This window comes from Syngnathus scovelli, unplaced genomic scaffold, assembly GCF_024217435.2.
Source record: "Syngnathus scovelli strain Florida unplaced genomic scaffold, RoL_Ssco_1.2 HiC_scaffold_32, whole genome shotgun sequence".
NCBI lineage: Eukaryota > Metazoa > Chordata > Actinopteri > Syngnathiformes > Syngnathidae > Syngnathus > Syngnathus scovelli.
The window spans coordinates 382,441-399,051 of record NW_026061412.1 but is presented as its reverse complement, the minus strand read 5'-3'; the positions used below and the strand labels follow the sequence as shown (position 1 = coordinate 399,051).

The window sequence follows — 16,611 nt, the reverse complement described above, 5'->3', positions numbered from 1 at the left end:
AGCACAGCTCTTCACAGGACAAGAACCATATAGTTGGTGGAATACACACAGTTGCAGATCAAAAAGAAAATGGACTGAAAGAACAAAGACAAGATGGACGCATTTGAGAATGGCGGACGGTCCAGCCCTGAATCATCATCATGAGAATCTAAGAGGAGAGGCTGCTAAAGACTTGCACGAGTCACATGAAGTCAAACTGGACACATTGCTAAAGACTGCTGAAGCATTACAAAGTTGGTGGAGTGTGGGACAAAAGGGATGGAAGTGTGTTTGGGTGCTGGGGCAGACATAACTGAGGAGTTTTGATAAAAGAGGGAATAATAAGGCTGCTTATTGACACTGAAACGGGGATAAAAAACAAAATACATAGATATGGAAAGTGAAGATGCACTGACAAATTATACGACAGCGTGATCAGAAACTTTGTAAAGTGGACATTGATCAATAGAAATTAAATCATTTGAATCATAAATTTTTATATGTAACTTAGCATTTCGAAGACATAATTAATCTAACTGAAATAATGAAATTTTATAATTGGACCAGTGAAAATTTGGATTCGGGCAACAGAAGGCTGAATTGCTAAACTTAATTGACCTTTATCAAAACAACAGAATTTAATTACACATCCACTGCGACTGATTTATAGGATGCATATTTCAGCTTGAAGGGGTGAGGGGCCATAAGAAAGTTGGAATTCTGGATAGTCAGCAAAATAGTAATACAGTAGGGCTTTAAATAACCAATACAATGACATGACCCTTGTGACAATTGATTTAAATGGCAATTTATGATAGGCATTTGGGGTTAGGATTAACAATCCATCCATCCATTCATTACTGGTGCGGCTTGTCCTTACGAGGGCCACAGGTGATTAACAATAATAACTAGAATTATTCATTTCTGTAGAAATTGCGTGTGAAAGCGAAGAGGCTGAATAAAAATTCGGGGAAAGCTACAAGATTATGTTTAAATTTGGAACGTGTTGAATTGGCTAGAAAATTGATAAAAATATAGAAAGAATTTTGTAAAATTGGGCGTGAATTTTAAAGTTGAAAATTTGAAATTTTCCACAAGTGAGAAGTTTTGGAATAGGATGAACCGTTGAAAAATTGAAATGGGTTGAGTCAGTGGAAAAAAAAAAAAAAAAAAAGAAAAAAGGAAAACTAGAAGAAATTCGAAGGGAAAAAATGAAATTTTGCAAAATTTTACCGCAATGTTGGAAGTGAGGATGTGAAATTTGAATTTGAATCTAGGAGGTTAAAAGTGTAATGGAATAAATCAGATGAATTATGTGGAAGTAGTTAAGATAAAAATAAAATAAAAGGAAGAAGAATGCAGAAGAAGTTGAATAATAATAAAGTCAAGGCAATTCAAATTTATTTATATAGCCCACAAGCAAGTCTCAAAGGGCTCCAAATGTACAAAAATTGCCAATTTAAAATACAAGAACAATAAGTGTGAGGGCCACAATGATGATCATGACAGCAAAAATATTTCTAATTGGTTTTGATAGGTACAAAGGGGGAACATGGAAGAAGGTTTTCAAAATTTGTGATATAGCGTGACTCAATTATCAAGAGTAAGTATTTCTTTTTAATTCTAAGAATTGGCATCAACAAAAAATGAGAACGATAATCCAAGGTTATAGTGTAAGTGGCAGGAGGAAGCTGTGTATATTTTTTAAACATTATTTTCAGTATCATTATTTCTTAGGAGGGTCAGTAATGCTTGTGAGAAGATGAATGAAGGAACAAGGTAACAGTAAAAGGGAGTGCTCTAAAAATGTTTGGTTCTTTGCCAGAGGTAGTTATTTGGAGGGATGAATTTAAACTGAAAGCAAAATGGAACTGTTTAGTGGAAGAAATATGGGAAGGTGGAAATATTGAAGTTACAGCTCAACACAAAGTGTCAAATAGTCTAAGTGTGAGATGTGAGCAAACTAAATGGGGAGTTAAATCATGTTCCAGTATTATGCATATTGGCAAACGATGTGAGGACAGGAGACCAGACAATTAGATATTAATTTTGGATTTAAAATAAAAAAGGGAAATTTTAATTGAGGAGAAAATTTTGCGTAGGGAGGTTTTTTTTTTTTTTTTTACAATTTGATATTGTATGTTTTATGTGTGTGTTGTGGGATGACAGTTTGTCTGTAATGCTGTATGAATGTCAAGTCTGTACTTGGGATTGGGTTTGTGTATTGTGAATGGTTAACATGATTCAAGGTTGGGGTGATGTGATCACAGCAGAGGATAACATTCCTCTCACCTGAAAAATATAAAGATACTACAGATTTGAAAAAGCAAGATTGATCAGGGCTAATTTTGGACTAAATATGGGTTTAGGATTACTCTGGGGCACCATTGACAACAAAAGACTTCAATGGAGAAGGCCCATTTCAAGATTATGACCAGACGTGACTATACCAGCATTGGTATCAAGACTCTGAGCCAAGACAGTGTATGACAACAACTCTGGACTTACCTGACAGTGTGACGAAATGTATGTGACGGAATTTGTGATGACTTGCTTTGTTTTGATGTTTTACCTAATTGTATTGCAGCCTCTTACAGCAACCCAGGGAGCAGATTGTGCTTTATTTGTTAAACTTGCGTTTTCTTTGCAGGTTGTCAACTGCAGTCTTGGAGAATTTTGTGTCATGTCTGTGAACATGCATTAACAACTAACCCCTTACTTTTCATAATGAGCCTGTAAATGTGATCGGTTTCATGACAGGCTCGGCAGGCTCCAATTTTCTATTTCATGCGTTTGACATGCGCCCGTGTGTGGATTATTATTTTTATCATTATGAATTTTATTTTTTGGTATTATGGATGTTTATTGTACGGAGAGCTGCATGCACAGCTACAGGTGGGTGGTGGCTTTTGTTCATACAGCCATGTGAGATGCTGCCAGTCGAGTTTCAGGGACTGAGAATTGGTGATTCCAGGCTAGGATGGCATCTGGAGGTACACCGAAGTCCAGCTGGCGATGGGTATGTCACCATGGACATTGTTATTTTTACTTTATAACCATTGTGACACATTTTTTAGAATGTGTCAAAAGGGGGAGGTAGAAAAAAACAAACAAAAAAAACCAAAAGGGGGAATTGTGAGATTTTAAGTGTTTTCAGATTTGATGGTTTTTAAGTCTTCAACATGCTGGACGGAGGAGAAGAAGCGGCTCGGCAGAGATGAAGTGAATGGGAGACAACATCATGAGATGGAGCCAAAGCCTGGTAACAAGTGTGAAGAGTTTCAAAATAGCTTATAATAAACTGTAGACCTTCACAAGATAGGATCAAATAGGTGGGAGAGTATTAAATGTAAAAAATTAGAACAATAACATACAGACTCCAAACGAATTGGGAACAGGTGGATTATGAACGTTAAAGTTTGAATAACACATTATTCACGTGATTCATTTGCAGGATAAACAATGGAAGGGATTGATAAACTGAACAAATTTAAGATGATTGCGGAAGTATTATGTCGGAAACAAATAGATTCGACAAGTTTTTTCCCTATAAAATGGTGCCGTTTGGGTTTGAAGTACATAGTCGCTTCAAAGGAGGAAAAGCATGATTTAAGATATGTGATTGATCAATGAGAAGGCTATCCCTTGTACCAGGGGGGTCAAACTCATTTGTTCACGGGCCGCAGTGTAGTCATAGCTTCTTTCGGAGGACCGGTATGACTGTCATACCCAAATAAATGTGTGAGCACCTCATAGAGTAAAAGCTACAAAACAAACTGGCAAGTAACTTGCTTTCAAATCAGAGAAATAAAAACCGGTCTAATATTTAAAAATCAAATATTATTAAAAGTGAAGACAATTTGCAATTCGAGTAATGACACGTGAATAAAAAGCACAATTTGTCTGCGCGGGCCGCATAAAATCATGTGTCGGGCTGCATCTGGCCCCCAGGCCTTGAGTTTGACACCTGTGCCTTATACAAAGGTAAAGTAGGATTAGAATTTGATAAAACAGATATGGACATCATCATATTCCATTAGAGTTTAAATTGCTTGCAATACAATTACAAATTAGTTAACACCTGTGTGATTGATTGATTGATTGATTGATTGATTGATTGATTGATTGATTGATTGATTGATTGATTGATTGATTGATTGATTGATTGATTGATTGATTGATTGATTGATTGATTTATTGATTGAGTGATTCATTGAGTGACTGACTGAAGGGCTGAGTGACCGAATGGGCAATTGTTCGATGTCTGTCTATATGTATGTACTATATATGTATGTATGTATTTCGTTATTTGTTTTACGTATGTAATTCGTTATTTGTTTATGTATTTCTCTTTCACATTTTCTTTCTCATCTTCCACTTCTTTCGGCTGCTCCTGTTAGGGGCCGCGACTGCAGAGCGATCGTTTCCATATCTTTCTGTACCACCAACCATCTGCATGTCCTATCTTTGTCTCTGCCACACTCTCCATTATTTTGGCCAGTAGATTTCCAAGCCTCGCTTCTAACATTCTTTCCGATAACTTCATGCTTTGCTTAATCAACATAACAACACCTCTGTAGCTACTACAGTTCTGCGCATCGCCGTGGTCTGAAATAAGGAATAGAAGTGAACACCTTTCCGGGGAACTTCTCGCTTTTTAAAAATCTCCCCTGCCATCTCTCCTTGATAGTTCCATGCTGTCACTGGAATGTCGTCTAGGCCAATTGCCTTTCCACTCTCCATCTTTTACAAATGTCTGGGTATGAATTTTATCTATATTTATTTTTCTCACTCATTGGCGGCTCCACAGAGGGACGTGGTGTGCCAACAGAGGGACCCTGGTGGCATCAACGATTTTGGTGACCTCAGTAAAACTGAGGTCAACAGAGGGAGTGAAGGAATGAGGTCGAAATACAAAAAGTCCTGCCTCGCTACAAAAACAGATATGCTCAAACCTCATTGAATAAAGTACATAAGCAGACAAGTATATTCACATATTAAATAAATAAAAGAAACATTTGAAGCATATAATTATACCTACACACCAAATCAATAAAGAAGACATAACTAGACATTTTTAATAAGTGGTGATGAGAAAGGTTTTTATAACTTTATGATCTGATATATATATTTCTGAGGACTTTGAAATAACAAATGACTTTTGATATATTGCCTAAATAGCTTAATGACCCTTAAGGAACTGTGGAATGCATGCCTGATGTTTTTTCTCTGAATCATGGACACGGCCAGAGTCGTCTTGACCGTTCAGTACTTGATTGTATCTTATGTTTTGACTAATGCTAGACGCCAGTTTTTGATTACTACTGAACGCTCTGCACAGAGGGAAATAGTTTGCCTAACAAAGAAAAGATACGGTTGAATGCGGTACGACAGTGTATGTCCAAGATTGGAGAAGAATGTTCACAGGAAGGTCACGTGGAGATAAAACCAGTGGGTGCCAGAAGGAGCCACCCGAGAACTCGGCCAAAGATGATCGCCAAGGCCGAGAGACGGGATGGAAGACAACAGCCCCCTCCACACACACACACACACACACACACACCAACAGCCCCCCACCAACACACCGAGTCGCCCATAACCAGCACCACTCCCATGGAAGCAGACTCTCCTTCGAACTTGCCCCACCCCGAAGACTCATCGCCCATCAATCCCAGCCCACAATGTGCTACTGAATATAAAACTGATCTAACAACCTTGGACTTTGCCTTTTCTGAATGGAGACTTTCCGCTCTTGAAGGGCCCAGCGCTGTATTGTACTTTCCTGAAAACAGAGCTTTTTGAACAATAATTGTGATTGAACTCAACCAATCTGTCTAAGTCTAATTTCTGCTTCAGTGTCTTTGCATTTTCCTAAATCTGAAGAAATCAAACGAGCACGCAGTGAGTAAATTGGATAACAGGTGATTGACAAAGGCTTTTGCCGTGAGGCGCAGATAACGCGCTCCCTAAATTGTGGACAAAATCCAACACTGTTTATATATACACACACAAATATATATATTGAGTCTAGGGAGACAAATACACCGCAAACTGTGGGTAGGTGTCAGGTGATGAGCCACAGAAAAAAATCACAGTTGCCACAGAAAGATGACAAGCCTCATTTTGAAGCAGATCTAAACATCAGGGATGAGAACGGCAAATGAAAAAAAAACACTGATATATTGATCAAAACCAGAGCACATTTCTTGGCTTGCTTATCCGAGTCGACAGCATAGACATGGAGACTTTCAAGGCAAGTTACCCCAAGTTGCGCAGCGGTCTGGGTTAGCTACAACAAACATACACCATAAAGGTCAAGCCAGGTGCCGTGCCATATTCAGTAAAAAAAACCAGGAGGATTCCACTACCACTGGTGGGTGAAGTCAAGAGAGAGCTCCAGCGCATGGAAGCTCTGGGCGTCATTAGTCGGGTGAAGGAGCCAACTGATTGGTGTGCCGGCATGGTGATCGTGCCCCAAAAGGACAAAAGCAGCATTTGAAGACCTAAAGAAAGCTCTGTCCTCTCCTCCGGTGCTGGCTATGTATGACCCGGGCAGAGACACCAAAGTATCTGCTGATGCATCATCATATGGGTTGGGGGGCGTAATTCTTCAGAAATGAGGGGAAGGATGGAAGCCTGTGTCTTACGCATCACGGTCACTCACTCCAACTGAGCAACGATACACACAGGTGGAGAAGGAAGCTCTGGGCCTCACATGGGCCTCACATGGGCCTGTGAACGGTTTCGGGATTTCCTCATTGGAAAGGAGTTTTGCCTGGAGACCGACCATAAACCCCTTCTCATCCTGCTTGGAGCCCAAGCACTGGATCTTTTGCCACAGAGAATCCAGGGTTTCAGGATGAGGGTGATGCGCTACTCATACTCCATCGTGCACGTACCAGGAAAGTCGCTTTGGACAGCAGACACACTTTCACGTGCAACCTGTAAAATGACGCATGTCCACTGATGACCAGGAGCTGATGGAGAGCACAAACATATTTGTGGACTGTGTCACTGAGAGTCTACCTGTCAGCTCATCATATACAGAAAACCTGAAAGAGCAGTTGAAAGCCGACAGTGTCTGCTCGCGTGTCATGACCATGTGCATGGAAGGATGGCCAGCACATGCAAAACAGGAACCAGCGCTAAAAAATGACTGGCCGGAGCGAGCCACATTAACAGTGAAAGATGCTAAAGGACACACGACTGGTAATACCTTCCGCAATGAGGAACGACGTGCTGTTCAAATTACACGAAGGACACTTAGGTGTCCTGGAATGTAAATCACGTGCACGTCAATCTGTGTGGTGGCCGGGACTCAGCCAGCAAGTGAACAAAATGGTACTGAACTGCAGGACATGCATACAAGAGCGACACAACCCAAAAGAGGCACTCGTGCCATCAGGGTGCCCTGAAAGACCTTGGCAAAAGTTAGGAACAGACCTTTCTACACAAGAGGCAGAATAATCCTCTAAGGCAGTGGTTCTTAACCTTTTTGGAGGTACCGAACCCCATCAGGTCCATATGTGCATTCAACAAACCCCTCTTTGGGGGGCGAGTTAAACGAACCCCATCAGTTTCATGTGCACATTCACCGAACCCCTCTATATAGGGGGGGATGACATACCAGCAAATCAGTGTGACTTCTGCTGTTGCCTTTGCAAGAACAGTTCAGATATGCGTTATCACGAATTTACACGATATTCAGGTGTGTTCAGCCATCCGTGGGCGGGGGGGGGGGGGGGGGGGTCGCGGGGCGGGGGCGGGGCAATGACATACCAGCTCTGCCGAACCCCTGAAGCCGACTCACCTAACCCCTAGGGTTCGATCGAACCCAGGTTAAGAACCACTGCTCTAAGGTCTGACGAGACAAAGGCAGTCTACCCTATGATCCCTGGAAAAAGGGAGATGTGGTATTATCGTATGTTGAAACTATAATATTATATAGTTTGTTATTGGAGGTCTCAAATAATGTTGACAGTTGGGGGCTCTGTGGTGCGCCAGGGGCATTGTACTGCTATGTAAGACATGAGTGGGGAGAAAATAAAAAGTTGCTGAATAAAGAAGTTGCATTCGCGTTCATCTCTACTCCGTATAAACACAACAGTCGTGGACTGCGTTCGCGCTCTCCCCTGGTCTTTTTGATTAAAACAAAAATCACACGCAGTCGTACGTACATGGAGTTTAGGTCTGCGGTGCTGTGACACACTGAATGCTTTTGAGCATGTTATTAACTGTACTATGGAACTGTGCATTTGCTTGCTAAACTGTATTAACCAAATTAGTCAATGCAAAATAATATGGAATTACCACGTTCCTGACTCGTCATATGATATGAACGTATCAAAACCTTTTTGTCGGCTGTAGGTCTGTCTTTTTAAGAATACGCCCGATTGTTGTTCCTCATACATCTCAGTATAGATTTCTAGAAAACAACATTTACTTTCTAAAGTAAATTGACAAATTTATATTCAAATGTCAAATATCGAACGCCACCATCACAGTGGAGGTAAATTACACTCCAAACCATGCCAGCAACGAGAAAAGCCTCAATTATTTGCGACACGAGAGATATAGAGCACTTCTGAAATTTGAGAAATCATTTGAGAAATTACGATCGTATTTTGTTCCCTGATTTGAATAAAGTTATGAAATCACACGTTTTCAAATAAAACACAGAGATGGGATCATTTCCCATTCTCTCATACCAAAAGTACACGTACCAAGACATACAACTGTTTTTACCTTCAATACTCATAATAGACGCCCAATCGATAGGTGACGCTGTTTGAAAGAAGGTTTGATCAGGTACCTACAATCCTGTGCGCCAAAGATGTTTAAAGTAAAAAAGACATTAATGAAAACAAAATACTTGTTTAAACCTTCTATTTAGGTTGAGTCCTTGTAAGTATAGTAAATCTATCAACGTCTATTGTTTGTATTAGAAGGACTGGTTGCTACAATTTGAGTGTGAGACCGCCTGTGAATTTGGTGAGACCAGCAGTGACGTGGCCCGTTTTGACCCAGATTATCAGATCTCTCTTTCTTTTCAGATGGAATAAATCTTTCGCCTTTTACTAAAGATTTCCGTGGGGAGGAACAATAAGAGTCTATCTCTACCCATTCTCACCAACGGTTTGTTAGAATAGGCCTCTTTGGCACCACTTTTATGGTTAAAATTCTCTCTTCTATGATCAGCTCTCTTAATCCCTCAAACCCAAGAACCGAGACTACACTTGATTTTAGCCAAAAGGCCGAGAAGCGATGGAGTATGCGAGTGACGGACTCACTTACAGGCTTCCCCGTCTACCCATTCTCAGCAACGGTTTGTTAGAATAGGCCTCTTTGGCACATGTGATTAGCTGGGTAGCTTGAGCTATGCCGTTATATCGCTGCAACCCTTCTCTTGCTTTATTAGCTTTCTCTTCTCTATGACACCCTTTGCACATATGTAGAAGTCGCTCAGAATTCGTTCATCACTAAAATGCAGTCCTCAGGTCCATGTCATATTCGCTACCAATCGGAATGTAACGGACAGATTTATATTCAAATGTCAAATCTCGAACGCCACCGTCGCAGTGGAATTACACTCCAAATTCACCTCCACTGCAACGACAAAAGCCTCAATTATTTGCGACACGAGAGATATAGAGCACTTCTGAAATTTGAGAAATCATTTGAGAAATTACGATCGTATTTTCTTTCCCGATTTGTGTCGTTATGAAATCACATGTTTTCAAATAAAACACAGAGATGGGATCATTTCCCATTCTCTGATATCAAAAGTACACGTACCAAGACATACAACTGTTTTTACCTTCAATACTCAAAATAGACGCCCAATCGCTGTTTGAAAGAATGTGTTCGATCAGGTACCTACAATCCTGTGCGCCAACAATGTTTTAAGTAAAAAAGACATTAATGAACACAAAATACTCGTTCGTTTAAACCTTCTATTTAGGTTGAGGCCTTCTAAGTATAGTAAATCTATGAACGTCTATTGTTTGTATTAGAAGGAATGGTTGCTGCAATTTGAGTGTGAGACCCCCTGTGAATTTGGTGAGACCAGCAGTGGGGTGGCCCGTTTTCACCCAGATTATCAGCTCATTCTTTTTTCTCTTCAGATCGAATAAATCGTTCGCCTTTTACTAAAGATTTCCGTGGGGAGGAACAATAAGAGTCTATCTCTAGCCATTCTCACCAACGGTTTGTTAGAATAGGCCTCTTTGGCACATGTGTTTAGCTGGGTAGCTTGAGCTATGCCGTTATATCGCTGCAACCCTTCTCTTGCTTTATTAGCTTTCTCTTCTCTATGACACCCTTTGCACATATGTAGAATTCGCTCTCAGTTAAGACGACAAGGTCACACGTTATCATACAGATTAGGCAGAGTCGCCTCCTTGCAGGAAGGCGGCCCAGAGTAGTATAAGAGCAGGAACCTTGGCGCTGAGAGAGGGACCTTCTTTCGCATCTGGCAGAAAGGGCTCCACAGCTGTGCATCGGTCATTCTGGCATACATTAAAGAGTTAAACTGTGAAGGCTGCCTCTTGGTAATTGCTGTTAGCATATCGAGCATTAAAGATAAAGAACCGGGAACAAACCTAGCAGGTTACAGTACGGAACAGAGTGCTGCTCTTCTGGGCACTAATAAATCGGCAAGCTTGTCTGCTGACTTATTTGTTCACTCTTCTTCACCCGCAGTAATGCATGTAGTTCACGACGCATATATGTGTCCCCTTTCAGCAGTCTCTATCCAAATACACAGTGTAGGTACCTATTAAAAGGGTAGTCCCGATGAACATGAAAGGCAAAGATTGATCATTCGCAAAGAACTTTCCATGGTCATCATATGTACGAAAGAGTTGGGCCAGAAGACTAGAGCGGAACTTATGCAGAAGTGCATGGACACCACCTTGTTGAAAGAATAAAACCAACACAATGCATGAATTCACGACAAATGATATACCAGCAAATCAGTAGTACTTCTGCTGTTGCCTTTGCGAGACCAGTTCAGATATGCGTTATCACGAATTTATAAATCATGTGTGTTCGGACCTCCGCAGTGGAGGGAGGCTCTGCTAAACCCCTGAGACCGACTCACCGAACCCCTAGAGTTTGACCGAATCCAGGTTAAGAACCACTGGTTCAGAGGCTGTTATTTCTGCAAAAGGAGGAACTACTAAATATTGATGTCATTTTTCTGTTGGGGTTTCCAAATGTATGCGCCTGCCTACTTTTGTTTAAATAATGATTGTCCACTGTCTGCAAATCCTATAAACTTCATTTCAATTCTCAAATATCACTGTGTTGATCACTGCCGTCATCGGCCATGCATGGATTCGGGCCATCTGATTGGTTCCTTTGCCCCCCCCCCCCCCCCCCCCCCCCCCCCCCACCCCCATACACACACAGGAATTGGTTAGGACTTGATTAGTAAGTGTTAGGAATCGTTTTGGCTGTCCGTTCAGAGCAAGGAACGAGCCACTAGCCCCACGGGAAGTTGTCATTTTCTGTAAGCTTGCGTGTATGTAAATTTGTCATGGTCCAACGTAAGACTGTTGAGGGTGAATAAAAAATAACTGCAACAAGTTCATTCGGCTATTAACCAGATTCAAACTGGGGTTGCAGCCGCCTCAATGCTATATTATGGCCAACATGCAGTTGCATGTTTAGGGTCTTTTCTCTAGGATCTTCAGCCACGACACTCAAGCAGACCATGAAAGATTGTTGATGTTAAAATGTTGGTGGAACTATCCAATAACTACGCAGATCCGATGATCCCTAAGTCTCGAGATGAGACAAAATTGGAAAGACTATTGGTTGACAGTGTCTGTGAGTTACTTCAACCCAATAGTTCACAGAAATTACACATAGCTAATGTTGACCACAAAATGGCATGTGAGCTGGCCAGGAGTCCTGGAATCTTCTGATCTGTAGACAGATGCGTTCGTTATCCATTGCTCCACGAGCCCCACGGGAATATGTGGCTTGTAAGCTTTTGCAAAAATGAAAAAATAAAATAAAAAACGGGTGACATTATTTGAATACGCCATGATGCTTTATCCATTGCGCCACTCGCCCTACAAGTTAAGGCTATCGACCGCAAACGTGTGGAAAATCGTCATTGTCCAAAAGATGGCTGTTTAGCAATATTAAGAAAGGGACAAATTCCACACAGTAATTGGCGTGTGCCATGACCCGGATTCGAACCGGGGTTGCTGCGGCCACAACGCAGAGTACTAACCACTATACAATCATGGCCAACATGTGCATCTTATTAACGCTACTGCATACAGGCCATGATCGTGTAGTGGTTAATGTTCGATTCGAATCCGGGTTATGGTATAATCAAATGACCTTGTTGAATTTGTCTGCTGGTCACTGTTGCTAAACAGCCTTCCTTTGGACAATGACAGTTTTCCACACAAGTTTACAGTCGATACAGTCTTGTAGGGTGAGTGGCGCAATGGATGACACATGACGGCAGATTCAAGTGATGAGAATCGAAACAACAGATTCAAGAGACCCAAGGTAAATGAACACAACCCGTTTCGTTTCAATTGACAGCCCATGTGACATGCACCTCAGATGAAATGGGGCTAGTTGATCAACAGCAATGTTTTAACGAAGGGATCATCTGGGAGTTAAACCCCAGACCTCTCACACCCAAAGCAAGATTCATACCCCTAGACCACTGGTGTCAAACTCGAGGCCCGGGGGCCAGTTATGGCCCACCGTATCATTTTCTGTGGCCCGCAACGACAAATTGCGCATTAAATCTATGTCATACTAACATTGCAAATTGTCGGAACTTTTAAGAATCTTCTTAAAATTATTTTTGAAATATGTGAAAAGTTTCCACGAGTCTGATTTGAAAAAGCAATTATTTGTCAGTTTGTTTTGTAGCTTATACTGTATATAATATGAGGCGTTTATTTATTTGGGTTGACAGTCATAATGGCCCGTCGAGGGAAACTTTGACTACAATGTGGCCCGCGACAAAAATGAGTTTGACACCCATGCCCTAGACCAACGAGCCTCAAAGAAAGCTTGCAGACCATGTTACATTCTGTGTAACATTGGCCTGTCAAACACTCCACACAACGATAGACAACAGTGTTTCAAAGAAGAGCCCGTCCGGGAGTTTTACCCGGGTAATCAAAGAACCCTAGGCAAGAATCATTCCCCTGCACCAATGAGCCCCATACTAGACCAGCTGACCCCATTATATTCCGATTGGTAGCCCATGTGACATGGACCTGAAGACTGAATGTCAGTGATTTAAGTCAAGTCAACAAGTCCGATGTCAGCGGCGCGTTGCAGTTCAAATTTTGCTACAGGCCCATATAACAATATATAAACTATGTATGAAATAACAAAAATATAAACAACTATTTTATCGAACCATGCATGTCACTCCAAATCAATAAATCCATCAGAATCTTCGTCTTCCGTGTCACTTGAGAAAAAAAAAAAAGAAAAAAAAATTGACGCCGGAAAGAATACGTGTGCCACGGACGTCAGACTAGATATATCAAATAAATGTAATATAAACATCAATTTTAACAAACCATCCGTGTCACTCCAAATCATTAAATCCACCGGAATATTCATCCTATGTGTAAAAAAAACCCCAAAATAAACAGCTGTCGATTCCGGACCTACGTGCGGCGCTGATGTCAGCCTCATTTTCAGTTGGCGGCTCCAATTATTCCACAGATCTACATATATAACTATATCGTAGCGTTACAGAAGTACCAGGCAAGACGTGGGTTTGGTAACAGGCCGGCTCTTTATTTCACAAATCAAGAGCTCAACATGTGAGCCAACACACGCAAGCGCCCAGGATCGCTCTTTCCGCCCCCCCCACGCCCTGCTGCCTTCACGGCCTCCCTAAAAAATCGGAAACTACTGAAGTCTAACAACATACACGTTGCTACTCTAAATAAACTACATATCAAATAACTATAAAATAAATAACAAGTTTATCGAATAATCTGTATAACTCCAAATCACTAAATCTCCCGACTTCGGAAGTCAGTAAATGGAACTCATTGTCAGTGAGGCTCCAATTATTCCACAGCCATAGTGCCCCCTCATGCGGTTAAAAAGTGAAAATAACATGTGAAGTGATCAACTATACTAGTAAATAAGTAAAGTGTTAATGATAAAGTAAAAATTTGTGAAAAAATTCACATATAAGTCGCTCCTGAGTAAAAGTCGCCCTCCCACCCAAAGTATGAAAAAAAACCTCGACTTATAGTCCGAAACATACGGTGTATAAATGTGTTATTTATTTATATAAAGGCCGGTCCACGAAAATATTTCTGACACGTAACCGGTCCGTGGCACAAAAGAGGTTGGGGACCACTGATTTAGTAGAAGGTGGCTACAGATGAAAGTTTCAGTTCAATTTGAAAAACTTACAGGTCACTCAAGTTCAGACGCACGCACAACCAATGCAGCTATATAATAACTCTGCTGCAAACATAGGTTAACGCACTTGGGTTGAAAAGCGAACCCCGGTCTTTCACGCAACAAGCAGAGATACTATTCACGATACTAACGAGGAACATGCCCTGTGTTGGGGCAAGATGCACTGCTTGGCGGAAGAAAGGAAAGGGAGGGGACAGAAAGGAGAACGCTCACGGAACACATGCGCATATACCTATTATGTGGATTTTAACCATCTGTAAAGGTTTCTAAAACAGTACTGAAATGGGACAATCTGCTGGTCTGGTTCATATATGCCTGCCTTCAAGTTTAGAGGGCACTACCTTTAGGGGGAGCATTGAAGGTTAGGGTTAAATGTGAGGGGGTTACCGTTAGCGAGTTAGCAGGTTAGGGGTTAATTATTAGGGTTTGGTTATTATTAGGGTTTTAGAGTTAGCGTTAGGGCTTGAAGTTAGGGAATTAGGAGCATTAGGCCAACCAGATTCCATTTATTCCATTAATCACTGACATTCAGTCTTCAGGTCCATGTCACATGGGCTACCAATCGGAATGTAACGGGGTCAGCTGGTCGACTATGGGGCTCATTGGTACAGGGGAATGATTCTTGCATGATTCTTGCTTTGGGTGCATGATTGCCTGGGTTTAGCTCCCGGACAAGCTCCTCTTGCAAACACTGTTGTCTATCATTATGTGGAGCGTTTGACAGGCCAACGTTACACGGAATGTAACATGGTCCGCAAGCCCTCATTCTTGTTCGTTGGTCTAAGGGTATGATTCTCGCTTTGGGTGTGGGAGGTCCTGGGTTCAACTCCCAGACGAACCCTTCTTTAAAACATTGCTGTTGATCAACTAGCCCAATTTAATCTTGGGGGCTAGCCCGAATCCATACACGGTGGATGGCGACAGTGATATTTGAGAAGTGAAAAGAAGTTTATTGGATTTGCAGACAGTGTGCAATCATTATTTCAACAAAGGTAGGCAGGTACATAAATTTAGTAGATCCTCCTTTTGCAGAAATAACAGCCTCTAGACCAGTGGTTCTTAACCTGGGTTCGGTCAAACCCTGGGGGTTCGGTGAGTGGTTTTCAGGGGTTCGACAGAGCCTCCACTGCAGAGGTCCGAACACACTTGATTTATATATCCACATATCTGAACTGGTCTCGCAAAGGCAAAAGCAGAAGTCACACTGATTTGCTGGTATGTCATTTGTTGTGAATTCATGCATTGTGTTTGTTTTATTCTTTGAACAAGGTGATGTTTATGCACGGCTCATTTTGTGCACCAGTAAAAACATCTCTGTCTTGAAAAAAAAAAAAAAAAATCACTAAAGAGGGGTTTGGTGAATGCGCATATGAAACTGCTGGGGTTTGGTACCGCCAACAAGGTTAAGAAACACTGCTCTAGATACTTCCTAAAGCTTCTATAGCTGCTTCTAATGTGAGTGTGGATTCTGGTTGAAGGTATATTGGACCATTCTTCTTGACAAATCTGTAACTCCCATGAACTTCATTTCACTTTTCAAATATCTTTGTCTCTGTCCGTTATATGATATATTTAACTGATATTGCTGATCTGAACAGCCAATGATTTATAAAGGAAAATCTTGAAATTGATTTTGCATACGAATGAAACTTTTGCATATGACCGTGTATGACCAAAGGGTTGAGGTCCAACCGAGACTTGAGCTGGGATCACTGGTTTCAGAGTTGAGTGTTCAAGGAACCCTCAGGTGTATAGAAGCATAGGCTTTCATGGGGCAGCACACAAGCAACCATTTCACAATTTCTACCCAGCTATATGACAATATATTTGAGGTCCCACCAAGACTTGAACTCAGAATGCTGGATTCAGTGTCCAGAGTACTTACCATTACACTATGGAACCCTGGCAGTGACAGAAGGAGGGGCATCATTTTTCTAAGCACAATGCACTCTCTAAGGCGCTCATTTTACTAAACTGACAAAATTAGTGGAAGCAGTGATTACACACTCATAGTGCTGTACACAATGTACTGGATTGGAATTTCCAAATTTTTGTTCCAGACAAATGACTACAAATTGTAAGTTCCACCAAGACCTGAGCTTGTATTGCTAGATTCAGAGTGCTCACAATCACACCATGCCAACATTATACGGTAATCTAGAAGAGCATTAGCTTTCGAACCATCCAAGATCTAAA

At 41.3% G+C, this 16,611-nt stretch overlaps 3 non-coding genes across 3 annotated transcripts; 2 read left to right on the top strand and 1 right to left on the bottom strand.

Moving 5' to 3' along the window:
- Positions 1 to 9,014: 9,014 nt before the first annotated feature.
- Positions 9,015 to 9,124, top strand: LOC125966167 (U5 spliceosomal RNA). The gene has a single exon (XR_007480151.1). It is a non-coding gene; the product is annotated as a U5 spliceosomal RNA (small nuclear RNA).
- A 959-nt stretch (positions 9,125 to 10,083) lies between these two features.
- LOC125966169 (U5 spliceosomal RNA) lies at positions 10,084 to 10,195 on the top strand. Its single transcript, XR_007480153.1, has one exon. It is a non-coding gene; the product is annotated as a U5 spliceosomal RNA (small nuclear RNA).
- Positions 10,196 to 12,168: 1,973 nt separating this feature from the next.
- Positions 12,169 to 12,240, bottom strand: trnah-gug (transfer RNA histidin (anticodon GUG)). The gene has a single exon. It is a non-coding gene; the product is annotated as a tRNA-His (tRNA).
- Positions 12,241 to 16,611: the final 4,371 nt, after the last annotated feature.